The sequence below is a fragment of the Lottia gigantea genome, assembly GCF_000327385.1.
Source record: "Lottia gigantea unplaced genomic scaffold LOTGIsca_53, whole genome shotgun sequence".
Classification (NCBI taxonomy): domain Eukaryota; kingdom Metazoa; phylum Mollusca; class Gastropoda; family Lottiidae; genus Lottia; species Lottia gigantea.
Window position 1 is genome coordinate 1,349,521 of NW_008709815.1, and position 14,900 is coordinate 1,364,420.

Here is a 14,900-nt window from a genome sequence, read left to right on the forward strand (position 1 = left end):
ATTGACAATCGATGATTCTGTTTGATTTTTTTATTTTATAATGGTATAGTTTTTCACAATAAATCGATGAATTGGAAACAAGACTTGTAGTCTGGATACTCTTATTTTTATTCAATTACCGGTCTATAAAAGGACCATGTGGAATGTAATTACTGCATGTGGTTAATTTGATGAAAAGCCAAATCCATTACGAGGACCATTTTCTTCACAAAAGGTACATAATTATTGAATTAACAGTGTTTCAGTATATTGAGACTCTGAAGGGAATCCGTGGCATAAATTCTCATATACGCACTTAAAAACTGTTTGTACTAAACAAAACTTAGTTTGATCTAATGATTGATTTTGTGTCTAATGTCCATGGAGATATGCTTCGTAATTCCCCTTTTTTGTACTAAAAGAAAAATAAAGAACTGGGTTATCTGAGGTTACCGCAGTGCTTATATTATGATGTCAAGAAACCGAATTTAATCAACATCCCTTTAATGTACTAAATCCTAGTACAGTCTTAAATAGTTGCTGACGTCAGGCAAAAGAGTCTTAGGTGAAAGACTCGGTTGAAAGGGAACTGTGGTAGAAGATTTACATGTCTTTGGAAAATTCTGACCATTGAAAAGACGAGCAATGGCCATTGATCAATGCCAGAGGTGGGCTTAAGTTAATGTTCAATAATATATTTTCAGATTTCACCAGGCCCTCAAAGAGCAAAAGAGCAAGAAAACTTTAACATTGGATTTTCATTATGAGACTAACAGCAGAATGTTTTCGTCTTTTTATTACATGATAAGAATTTGTTTACAAGTCTGTAAATATCTACAGTGCAAGTTTTGAATCATGACTATTCAGATGCCGATAAAATATGAAACGATCGAACACCAAATGAAGAACTGAAGTTGTTGAATAAGAGTTTATGTTACAAGAAAAGTAAAACGTTGGAATTTCATTAAGAGACTAACAGCAGAATAATTCCGTCATTTTAATACAATCATGATAAGAACGGGCTGTTATTTGTTCGCAATGCCAGTGATCTGTAGGACCCCATCATTTCAATATCTCCTTCTACACGATTAGTTGAGTTCAGATAAACCAAGACTTTAATTATGTTAGCTATCAAGATAATACTTCCACTACCCAACTCCTGCGTCTTATCTTACCATGGCAATTTGGGTAAACCATTAGGATTGACAAGGCTTGATTACATGATGTTCATCATGCCGCGACTATCTACTGTCCAGCTATCTTGATGATCGGTCCAATAAATATCCACATCATCACCAGAAAACTGACATGTTCCCATCAAATCTTACTTAATGTTTTATGTTTAGTTCCACGACGATTTGTTTAGAATACGATTGCATTTTGGTGATCGATTGCTAAGATATTAAAGATTTCTAAGCACAGTACATACCAGGGGTGATTGATAGGTTGTGAGCCTTCCTCGTAAGGAGTATGGTACGAATAAATCCACAAGTGTTGCTTTGAACTTGTCCAACATCCACCTTATTTGGCCCCGTCAAACTATCATCAGTGGAGTTGAAGAACGCTCATGAACTTTCTTTGACCATTGCTATCAGTGATGTATGTGCTGGAGAATTTTCGTAATCTCATAACTAAATATTGTGTCCAATACAACAATCCTCCCGTGACACAAAGGAATTTATCCGTTCCTCACTCCTTCAGAGGATGACTCACAAGGTTTATCAAACACCCCTCGTATTTTCAACTCATTTGGACAAGAAATGCATTTGATTGTCTTATACATCACGCATACCAAATGTCAAAAGCCAAAGAATACTCGGCACTAAATTCAAGGATTGTCTCCTATACTTACGAAAACAAACCCTTCATTGGTCAAATATTTAGTGTGGTTAAAAATTCAATCAAAACTGTCATAAATGATAAGAAATCGATGGTGTCAGCGGCTGTGAAGAATCTATCATGTTTTCATTCAATTCTTATAAACTCAACTTTCCACGATCCCACTGTTTGCTTTGTGGTTTTAATCATTGATCTATTTTAAACGCTACTAATATTTTGTCGATTGTCAGGACATATCTCATCGCTTTCTCTACGGGGTGATCGGTGTTTTTTTTTAAATATATCATAAGATTGTGGTTTCCATCAAAGTCAACTCACTATTGGTACTGACTTTGTGGTCGATTGTCTTTATACATTAAAGGGACATAACCACCAATTTCAAACAATGATATCATTGGTCTGATTAAGATCTATTGAGGTTACTAACGGTTCTTTCACACTGTAGCGATAACAAGTTGCGTATAGTTGCGAATAATGAAAGAGGTCATGAGTACCGAGCGCAACTCACAACTCAGTTGCATGAAAGTTGCGTTCGAAACTTATGATCGCTATTCTTTTCGCAACCATACGCAACAGGTGATCGCTATAGCAGGAGGACACACTTAAGATCGAATCAATTCAGAAATTAAAAGAGGAGATGGACTAAGATTCTTTACTGGTGCAATCCACTCACCTCATCACCATCAAATGTTTTTTTTGCAAATTTACATCAGAGGAATATTTGTACGGCTTTCCCTGCGAGTAAGCTAGTCGTTAAAGTCATTATTTACCCTTTTGCATCAGATTTAGATTTTTGATTTCCAGTAGAATTTTATCTCTACTTAATTTATGACTGGTGTCTACTAGAAAATATGTAGCCACGGTTTGACATATCGTATTGAAGGCAATGGACTTGTATTGTTATTTCGGTTCTATCGCCCGTAATTTCATCAAACCCGTAGCTAGAGAGAGAGAGAGAGAGAGAGGGGGGGGGGCATTCTGACAACCAACTAATTCCATTACTGCAACTAAACACCATACACGGTTGCCCCTACGGATATATTACTTGCCCTTTCAAACAATCAAGTCTGGCTGCGAGCCTGTATCGTATGTTACTTGAAAAAGTGGAAACTATTCTATAAGAGCAGCTTCATAATTATGACAGATAAGTTTACCAGCGTTTTATCTTAAAACCGAAAATCTAATAATTTTGTAAGGAATGTTGTAGACATATATTGACTTCGTGTCAATTTACCTGTCAAGTGTGTCTGAAGTTTGTTCCTAAATTGTTTAATATAATCACCCAGTCGTATACCAAAATGACAAAAACCTCGAGAAAACTTAATTAGATTCATTAAGACGTGGTAATTTGTGCTGAAGTTTTTCTTTCGATATTAAAATTTGTCAGTTTAATGTTCGCTAAGTACTCTATATGTTTCGTGTAATTAATTCTTTCATATCATTGATTTTGATCGAGACAAGAAGATGTGCACAGCTGTCTTCAAATCTAAGTTGTAAAACTTTGCTTTGGAATAGCGGACAAATTGCTCGAGCAAAACCATATACTGTTATGTAAAGGTTCACAGTACGAAAGAACCATTTTATCACGCAGAAATTTCTCAAAGAACGTTACAGAGCGTTTGAGAACTGCTCACAGTAAGGTACTACCTCGATCAATGTTAATTTACTCAAACACAAAAAATCCAGTATGCAAAATATTCATAATCAAAAACGTCGTAAATTACGTAAACTTTTAAAATAGTTAAAAGATTAACAGCTGAATGTTAACTTTCATTCATTTCTCTAGAGTTTGGTGTATAGTTTTCACAAATTTAAGCAAAACAAATTTTCGACCAACAAAAAAGCGGAATGCCCCTTTAAACTCCCTCCGAAGACCTATCAGCCCTGATGATTTTTTTCATTATTCAGAGCACGCTTTGGCAGAATAAGATTAGCTATATTCAATTAGTGTGCCGTTTTTCTTGCAAGATGTACAAAATATATGTATTCAAGAACACTTTTAATTAACGTTCAAGAGCACATTGATTAATTATCGGAATTTCAGCAGATAACTTTTTCCAATAGTCTCAAAAGAATAGATTGAATTTTATTTACAGCAAGCATTCAGTCACATTGAAACCACAAGTAATTACTTACGATAACCTAACTTATCTCTCGTGTGACATCTCGACAGCAATTTTTCATTCGCCAGACTATAACCGTGTAGTCCCGTATTCAATATATTTCCATACAATTCTTATCTGCCATGTACCTTTCCCAATTGCTATTCATAAGTCATATAATACTGTCAACAGATGCAATCACGTCGACATGAGTTCATACAATCATTCTGGGGCATCCAATGGTATAGCGTGTGTTTTTTTTTGTGACGATATACATCCGATTGGCCCTTTCATATTGAGTAAGCTATCACACTTTGTGGCTCCTTATATAGTCATCACAGGTTTACAGAGTCAATGCAGTGAAAAATATCGAATTATTAAATATTGCATCAAATTCGCTGTAGTGTGTACAAAATCTAAAAGAATCTACCCAATTTACAATATTTTGTACATGTAATAGGTACATTCAGTTATTGTATCTTAGCAAAATCGAAAATGGCCTAAATCGTGATGCAATAACAATTTTGTTCAAATAAACTACCAGTTTTATGGACTTCAAATTCGATGATGTTTTTCCTAGACATGCAATCATAAATTTGGCAGCCATAATTTGTATGGTCTTTTTCTTAGTTAACCACTGTAATAGTTGCTCACAGATCAATCACTAGAACAAAAACTTCTTATATTAATTCCGCAGATTTGGTCAAAACCAAACTTTCTACATGAACTAAAGTTTTAATCATAGCTTGTCAGTTTGAAAGCGAATAAAAAGATGAAATATTTATATTTTATTGTAGAAATCTCATGTAAAAACTACAGATGATTAATAACTCCATCCATATTCAACAGATCCGACGATCTGACAGTTGGACTCGAAAGGGTTAAATTACATTTTTCTTTCAGAAGGCTATTTAATGTTCTTTCAGTGTAATATATTTATCGTATCGTAAAATGCTGTTGATTGAATTGTAACCAATTTGATTTGCTTTAAAAGAATATCAGTATAACTTGATTTGCTAGAGAAATACGAGTAAATAAGTCTTTATTGGTATTCATATAGTGACAAATAATAAACGAGGTGATTATATTGCTGCTTTCATAACCTGATTATCAGTTCCATCAATTGCTACGACCATTGAGCCAGAATCGGAAAAGTTCAAAAAAGGTTCACACACGCAATGCAATTATTGTATGTTTTTCATCGAGAAAGCATGAATATCTACTCAATGCTTACACAAAACAGAGCATTGTATCAATCAGAATTATATAAATCTAACATGCAAAATTTATAAAAAGGCAAAGCAATATATGACATTGGCCCGATAAATCTGAATTTTACGATGCTGAACTACAACCATGCATCCAGAAACACACCCATTATCATGAAAAAACTAAGAGCAGTCGATGTGTATTTAAAATACCGTTTTATGCATAATACCATTTAATCTGTTTGATGAAACTCTTGTTATCAGTAGCTACTTTTCCGGTTGTAATGTAGTGTCAAAATAATGAGAACGAAGATTTCTACGACGTGACAAACGGAAAATCATCATTTTTTATCCTAAGTAGTGCAATGTAGATTGTCATTTACTATACGCTACAATGAACACCAAAGAAGAAAAATCTTTAGTCTTCAAGAGAAGAAAATAATTGACTCCAACCTCATGCGATTCATCCTTCACTTTTTGTCTAGAACACAGAGTCTTGTCTTTGAAAATGAAATTATGCGAAGCTGGGGGTTCAAATTTTGATTAATTATGGACTTTGTGTCTAGATTTTACAGACGAAAGTGTTCAACTTGACATATTCTGTATTTCTTTGAATTGAAGTTATATATATCGACCTTGTTTAAAACCATGTCTGGGTAAGTGTTATCTGTTGTATTGTTATTGGAATTTTCGTATTTCAATAATTAAACAGGATACAAATTATACTTTTACTTCAACTTCCTGGGTATGGTTTCAGAGCAGGCTCTTTAGGCTATGATATCTACTTCGATTCTCCGCCTTTGTCGGAACAGGTACTTCCTTTAGAAACTAGGGGAGTAATCAGGTGGTCTAGATGGTCTAGATGTTTATCGGACTATTTCTAGGGTTGTATATGTATCAGTATGTATATGAAAGGATGTTAGTAAAAGCAAAAGATCAAGCTTTCCCGTTCTTGCAAAATTATGATTCTTGTTAATAACTCTTATTAGTACATTTAGGGTAAATGGATTTTATAGCCCATACATACGTTCATGCTATAAAATGCCAATCTGAATGTTTCCGCTTTTTGGGGGTTATTTTGTTCTGTGGGTGACTCCACTTGCCTACCCTAATCTGACGAAATTGCTAAGCTTCTCATGTTCATAACATGCTAATAACTGAACTTGTGAAAGATAGTATAAGTTATTGAGATTGACCTGGATACTTGCATTACATAGACATTGTGAACTGGGTATTACTTTCCACTCATAATCAGGAACATACAAAAATATTGTCTAAGAAAATAATTCCCTATTAGCGGTCCATTAAATATAATTCAGATTGTCTCTTCTATAGTGATTTTGAAATTACAGCCTCTAAAATCGAAGAGAAGTCTGATGTTTTAAAAAACTAATGTGATAACCATGGATTAAAGGTCACTTAATGGGTGAAGTTTCAGTCTAAGAAACGAGAATCGGGTCAGATGAGCAATATCTCAAGTTTATTTACGGTGAAAACCAGTTTTCATGTGGAAGATCTTATTTCGGTTAATTTTCAAAACCTATAATCCAGCAGGCGTGAATAGGGACAACTCACCTACATCACCATCAGAATCAGAGGAAAACTCAATGTATCTGTCCTATTTTCGACATATTGCTTGTAAATATCGTTCAAAATATCTAACGACTCTCGAACAGAATAATCCGGGATATGAGGGATGAGAAAAAGTCCTTGGTCAAATTGATTAGGCAATAAAGCAGATGCATACTTAATTTAAAAAAAGAATGTATCCTTTGCGATATTATTTTTGAAGTAATTCTACGCTAAAAAGGGCGTATTATGCGTAATGTTTTGATCGTCTTTTCGCTTTATATCTAGCATTAAATGTATTTTATTTTCAGTAACGATCACGAAGAGGAAATGATCATGTAAACATCCAAACCGCAATCTACAAATTAAATCCCACGGATAAATACACGAGATTCACAGTTAAAAGGCCAGTCCAGATAAGTCAAAAAAGGAAAGATAGACCAAACTAGTTTTGTCATTAAAGAACCCGACTACCACGACGAAACCTCTTATTTCCAGAATAGGAAGTTTCAAAATTGAACATAAGGTCAAAATGCAGTAATGACGGAATTATTAAGGAAAAAAGGCCTCTCAGACGATAACCTGCCATCATATGCTCTTGATATTTCCGCCTGGAATTAGCAATCGAGTTTACTTGATAGATTTTGTGAACATTATATTTTATTTAAACGATTGCCAGACATATTTAAATAAATCACCCCAGAGGCTGGTAAAAAGGCGGTGATTTCCGCGCGAGATTATTAAGTCGAGTAACTCGGCCAATTACACCCTGTGGTGAGAGATGTACTTTCTAAATTTCGAAAATCAGTGTTCTTTTAAAGAAAAAAATAGCGTATAAGATTAGAAGAAAAAATAGAATATATTAAAGGTGCTGAACTAAGCTACACATATCTAGGTTTGATTGGAATAGATGTTTTCATTCCAAAAGCGTCGCAATATACTGATGACAAATCAAACATAATTGATTTAAGACATGATATAACGTCACGTGTCTACAAGTTACCCTATATAGTTGACAACACATGAAAAAAGTGTATACCACTGCCGTAGAGCTACCGAGTCCCAGCTATTTAAGATAATCTCCCTTTACCTGTATAGGAACATATTTTGTCTACATATAAAGTGATTGTCTGCAGTGTTAGCATAATTCCTGTAACGTACTTCAAAGCCCGATAATCCGATGATCAAAGACCGTCAAAAGAAGAGTCCAGGTATTTTAACCTTAGAATCGTAAAAAATAACCAAAAAAGTACCAACGATACTAACTGTAAAAGGAAACCGAAATCAAAAATTACTAACAGTTAGGTTATTTAGTTGGTAGTAGCAAATGACTTCTTCAAATCATTATTGAGAAGGTATTTCATAACGATGTTTATTTTAACAACACCGGTGCTATTCATAACAAGGTTATACTATTAACAATAGATGGGAAACCAATTGCATACAATAACACTTGACTAACAGTTATTACCTGTTTGGTATTTGTTGCACAAGTAATCTGCTTTAATTTGTTTATACGTAGTATTGTCAGATATGAACAAAAATAGGCATGCAACTATTTATGGAAAAGATTACACATGGAATTATTTTCAGATCTTTCTGCTGAATCGCCTGTTTAATAATACTTCTTGAGAAATTGAAGATGAGCGCAAGTGAACTTGCCATTCAACGCATATTCAATGACAAGCTTTGTATTCTGTGTTCTAATGACATTAAATATGATGATCAAGTGGAAATATTGATATGACACGGACTTTTATAATGTGTTGAATTCTTAATTCTTGAGTTGTTCCTGACCTATAACACCTCAGTCACTAGGAACAAAGTGACACTTGTCTTTATGTTCTGGCAATTTCATTTCGGTAAGGAAGAAAAAAAACATCATATGACCAAAATCTCCAAACATGACATCTAATCAGTCGTTTTAAATCCAGAGTATGGCGATATTTAAGTAAGTAGTTTGCTTACAGTTGCTCCAGGTTCTGCTTGTCCATAGACCGCCGCAATAACACAAGCTAACTTGTTGTAAGATATTGTACCCGATCTTAAGTAAGCAGTTGTATGCAGAAAGGTGATATTTAAGTCGTAAGCAGTTCTGCTAGTCCATAGACTTCCGCATCAAGAACAAGTACGAGTAAACTTCTGTTGTGGTGACTTTTTGTTTTGTTTTGATTTTCCTATTAATGATAAGTCTGTCATATATTGCTGTTGGTTTGATTATAATTTGTATACTGTTGTATATCGAGGTCAGTTTAATGTAAGTTTTATTTCTGTTTTTGTATCGAGGTCACTACAGAAAAAATTGATTTCTCTTGATATTCTGTTCAAAGTGAATGAAATTGAGTCATTGAAAAAAGTGAATTGAAGCAGTAACCTATTAAAATGCTTTATGTGTTTTTAATGAGTTTGGTTTCTTTGTAGTCTTTAATACTACAGTTTTAATACTGGGAATAATCGGATTTAAATTTAACGTAAACGACCTGTTTGATACATTTATGTTAGAATAAGCACTTGCAGAATCATTTACGATCAAAATTCGTTACTTTTTTTTATCTCTTGATCATCTAAACTTAATGGACTGCATTATTGAAAATGGGTCTTTTCAGTACATTTGGCATCCACCAGTTATTTTCGAAATGATGCTGTTCAACTTTAAGAGAATGACCTACTTGAGGCCTTAATCAGGCCATCCTCGGGGTTATTCTAGGTTTTGCGACAAAAAGTACTGCCCTTATCAACTATGCTGTCTCAATTTCAAACATAACTTCATAACTTTTTATTTATCTCAAAGCTCGAGAAATGAAAAGGCCTATTAAAAAAAAATTAAATTTACAATACACCTAAGGCAATTTGAGAAGTATTTTGAAGTGATATTTTAAATCGTATAATTTTAAAAATAAGTGTTAAGATACCTTCAGAAAGTAGTCGTCTGAGAACTTTTATGAAGTGATATTTCAAAGTATAAAATAGTAATAATAATTTTCAAGCAACTTTCAGAAACTCTAGGAATTGAACACCACCAAGATCTGGCTGAAGTCCTGGCAATATTATCTTCATTGCAAAAAACGTAAGTACACCTTCATTTCATTTGATACTCAATATGGATTTGTACTTGTACTCTTATTCGACTATATAAGGGTTGGATCATGTTGTAACATGACGATCTGAAATGAGAAGAGTTTCATTGTTACTCGCCAATCCTGTAGTGGCATTCCTTATTTTGGGGTATATCTGGTTATGTTATTTTCACGAGCCTAATGTAACAGAAATGAAGTCTATTTTCAATTCCGATATCCATAGAACAATGGAAACCGACGTTTGGTCCGATGATCGGATTTCCACATAGCCTTTTTCACAATATCTTGCATTGTAAACTGCACTATATAGTCTCTTTTCAATCAAACCTATTCTTTGAAATGTACTTGTTTAAACATATTTTAACATCTGCCACGGTTCTGTTCACTGTAATATCAACAATATGGCCACCTTATGACAAATAAAACAATTTTTGCTCTCAAACAGAATTATTAGAACTTTTATCACCAAAATATTTAAATATCTTTCATGTCGAAAATGGTCTTTTATATCTCATAAAAACAAACAATATGTACAGCGAAAACAGAGAATTCTTCTCTCGCCTAACAAAACATACAACTGATCCGAAAAATGCGTGCAGAGAAAATGTCAACTATTGAAGATTTTCACCACAGGTTTTAAACAGTAACAGTAGGATTTCCTTCGACTTTCTTTCTCAGAAAACAGTGTTTCGGTACAACAACCCAACGAGAAATTAGAAATTTTAACGTATTATATATTTCACTTTCTAATCCAAATAAACACCACACATTTTATGATTATCACAATGAGAAACGATCCTTAGTTTATTAAAATTACTTTCTTTGATCGTGGGTGAAGAAGTGCATAGCTCAGGAAATATTGTTACAGGATTGTAAACCGCTTTATATTTATTACAGGGAGAAAACGCTGTCTTTTAGTCAAAACTTAAGAAGAAAAACGAAATGAATGGAGTTTTACTTCTTATTTGTCCTCATCTAATTGTATGATGAGTGAGAAGAAAAGAAAAATATCTTCATTTTAATAGATATAAAGAGAATATAGTTGTAAGATATTAATAAAATGGCTATGACAGGCAGTGGTATAGGGAGGAATTCATTGACAGTAGGTTATCCGAGCGCCCGGCGTCCCTTTGCAGATTTTGGAGGGCACTAGCAGTGGTCTGGGGGCCTCCCCCGAGAAGGTTTACCAATCTAGAAAGCCGATTTTGAAAGTACAAGTAGAGTATTTTTTCATTTTTCATGGCTCGAGGGCAGGGGATGGGGGTCCATACCTATACCATTCCATAAATTCGCCACCGATGAGAGGTATATTGATTTATTTAGGAACGGGGGAGATTTTTGTCATAATAAATATGTAACTGCTGATAGATTTTCTTATTAATGATCTGATTACTGATAATAAAGTCTGAATCATTTCGTGATAGAAAATTTAATGAAGGTGTTTGTTTCTCAGTTCCAATTTTTGTTAGTCTTAAGCCATCGAATCACGCTTGTGGTAAGCTTAAAAGTGTCTGAGGTCAGAAATGTCATCTTGATAGTGTGTTGTGCACTGGGTGGAAAGTGCTTATTTTATCAGCGGACGCCTGGAAATTCAATTACATGATCCAGAATGGCTTTTGGACTCATTATCGACATCTAAAACTGGCATGTAGTCTGTGATATAACAAAGACACAAAGAAATTAATTTTATAGTGTTACACAATTCTTTAATAAATCAGTACATAACGGTTCAACACAATTTTCACGTGTCTGAAATGAAGAAAGGGGGGGGGGGGGAGGAGGGGGCAATGTTGGAATCTTCTTTTCAGGTTGATGCTGCATGCCTTCTGGTACGGATAGAGATGGCGCGGGAGGTTTTTTGAGACACCACTTCTGGAAGTTCTTCTCGTCTTAACAACAGGTGTTATTGGTTATAAAATCCTCATCAGGACAGATAGTTATCATAGTCTGAATACAGGAGATAAGTTAACTAAGAAAGGAGAGCATTCATCCCAGTTAACACCTTCTCCCTCTCATTGGCTAGATGTGTCGCTGCTGACATGTCTTTTGGATCCAAGATGGCTGACTCGCACATTAGTGGTCCAAGCATGAAAATAAGCAGCAACAAATTATGCAAAAAAATATTTTCTTTCAAACATTCAGTACTCAATGATAAACAAGAGAACTTTGTTTTAAATTGAACAGTATGTTTGATGTTATTTCTATAGTTTCCGTGTTCTGTGTGGCTGTTGAGGTGGACATTTGCAAACAATTTATTTGAAACGCCTTACAAGCATTTGTCGTATGTTACCCGTAAACAGAAACTGATTTTCAACAGACTTTGATATTAGAAGAAATTAAAGACAATATGTGGCTTATATATTGATTGTACTTATATCACCTTCTATATTTCAACTGACACGTTTTACATTTCATCGTTTATAAAGCCCACACGGGAAAGAAAACCAAAACGAAATGTGTTCAAACCAAACTAATACATTACTTACTATTGGCATTTTTTTAGTATTATTTCACTTCCGGTTATCAATTCCGAAGTTATACTTTGCCGACTCAAACCTTTATAATTATGTAGCTTTTCCGTTTTAGTAACGACCTCTCATTGCACAATTTTTACTACAGTTTTAACACGTCTTGTGTAAATTGCAAATAATTGCTGGCTTGTACGGATTTTTATCAAGATTGTTTTGAGAACGTTGAAGTCAATATTAGTTTTTGAAGAAAAAAATTGAATTCGAGAAATTTTACATATACAGTAAATGTGCTTAGGTTTGATTATCGACTACATTGTATTAAAACTGATTTGAGAGCAAATGTGCCCCTGCATTTATGTGTGCTTTATATAATTAACACATTTATTCCCTTGTTCCCTGTTATATGTGCTCTCAGCTTCTAAATGTTGTTCAAATCTTATGCGCTTTATAGTCAACACAAAGTCATTCGAAGATAATCATAACTTATTTGAAGCTGATTTTCATTTCCATTTTCACATTAAAAAATATACAATTTTCCAAGAAAAAATAATATAAATTTTCAGTCCTTTCCGCGCTCATTCTGTTAAAACACATGGGGATAGCTAACATCGATAAAATATTTACTAGAAAAAAAACTTGGCCTTAAACTGGTTCAAAGAAAACTAGTTCAAAAATAACAAAGAGATCTCGATAATAAAGATAAGCTAGTAATTTTTATATAATTGTATAATAACGTCAATATGTAAGAAAGAGATTTATTGCTATTTAATATTTTTCTCAATTAAGTTTAAGAAATCAATATTTCATTTTTCAAATGATTTTTTTTTTATTAAAAGCACAATATGGAAATATATGTAATAATACTAGATTTGGAAATATTGAAACAGAACCTATAAGACAGTGGTACATTGATGTATATATGAATCGAAATGTAGTGGTACATTGATGTATATATGAATCGAAATGTAGTGGTACATTTATGTATATATGAACCGAAATGTAGTGGTACATTTATGTATATATGAATCGAAATGTAGTGGTACATTTATGTATATATGAATTGGTACGGATACGTTTATGTATACATATGAATCGAAATGTAGTGGTACGTTTATGTATACACATGAATCGAAATGTATATGGTACGTTTATGTATATATGAATCGAAATGTAGTGGTACATTTATGTATATATGAATCGAAATGTAGTGGTACATTTATGTATATATGAATTTACCAGTATGGATACGTTGATGTATACATATGAATCGAAATGTATTGTGCCATCTATTTTCTGCACCAATCCAAAAAGGCGAGCAAATCCCGAGCTTTTTTTTAATCATCTAACTCGTTAAGGAATATTCCTTAATCCTGATTTGGTGGAGTAGGAAATCCATCTCTAAAGAGAAACGTATGAGTACAATGCTGAAAATCAAGATACACTTTAAAAATACAAATTGCACATATAGGATTTACATTGCCAGTATAGTCTTAGATTTTAATAACTCTAATTTACTTGAAAGTAATATGGATAGTTGCATTAAACAATTCAAACCATTTGTGGTGTGTTTTTATTTCAATAGTCGGGGTTAATCTGTTAAGGCGGACATAATGTCACTAAGAAAATACAGGAAATAAGAGTCACTAGGTGGTAGTCGGCATTCATTTCAATACCATATTTTAGGCAAGTAAAGGTATAAAATTTCAACCCTGTGTTACCAAACCATCATTTAGTGCTTTATGGTCTTGTACACTGAACGCATCCCTCCTTCAAGTTACCGAAATCTTTATGCGTCATCGCTATAGCTGACGACTCGCGGCCTGAGCAATTGTTAAAGGAAACCGACCCTGTCTGTTGTAAAGCCGAATACATGTTATCATTCCTCAACGAAGATTATTGTGAGCTAAATCTTTATTTGATCGTATGATACGTCACTACTTTAGGTATGCTTAGGGTTCGGCGACCATTTTTGAAATTTGCATGATATGATAAATAATAATGTCTGAAGACATTTTGGTTGAAATTTGACAGTACGATACACATCTACGTTAAAAACGCGTATATGGATATTAATGAGTAATCTGCAGAATAAAATTTATATTCTCTAGAGTTAAAAGATGGAGTATACAGGTACAAGTATTATCATTATTGGAAGATTCCTCCATGTTCAATATTTTCGGTATTAAAAGATATGCCGAAAGTAACGGTTTGGTATATAGTGATTCATTTCCTATCCGTTCATTGATTAAGGTGTTCTTATCCCACCCCATTCAATGATTAAGGGATTCTTATCCTACCCAATCAATGATTTACGGATGATTAAGGCATTCATATCGTACCCATTCATTGATTAAGGGATTCTCATCTTACCCATTCATTGATTAAGGGATTCTCATCTTACCCATTCATTGATTAAGGGATGATTGAGGGATTCTCATCCTACCCATTCATTGATTATGGAATTCTTATCCTATCCATTCATTGACTAAGGCATTCTTATCCTACCCATTCATTAATTAAGGGATTTTCATCTTATCCATTCATTGATTAAGGGATTCTCATCTTACCCATTCACTGATTAAGGGATTCTCATCTTACCCATTCACTGATTAAGGGATGATTGGGGGATTCTCATCCTTTCCATTCATTGATTAA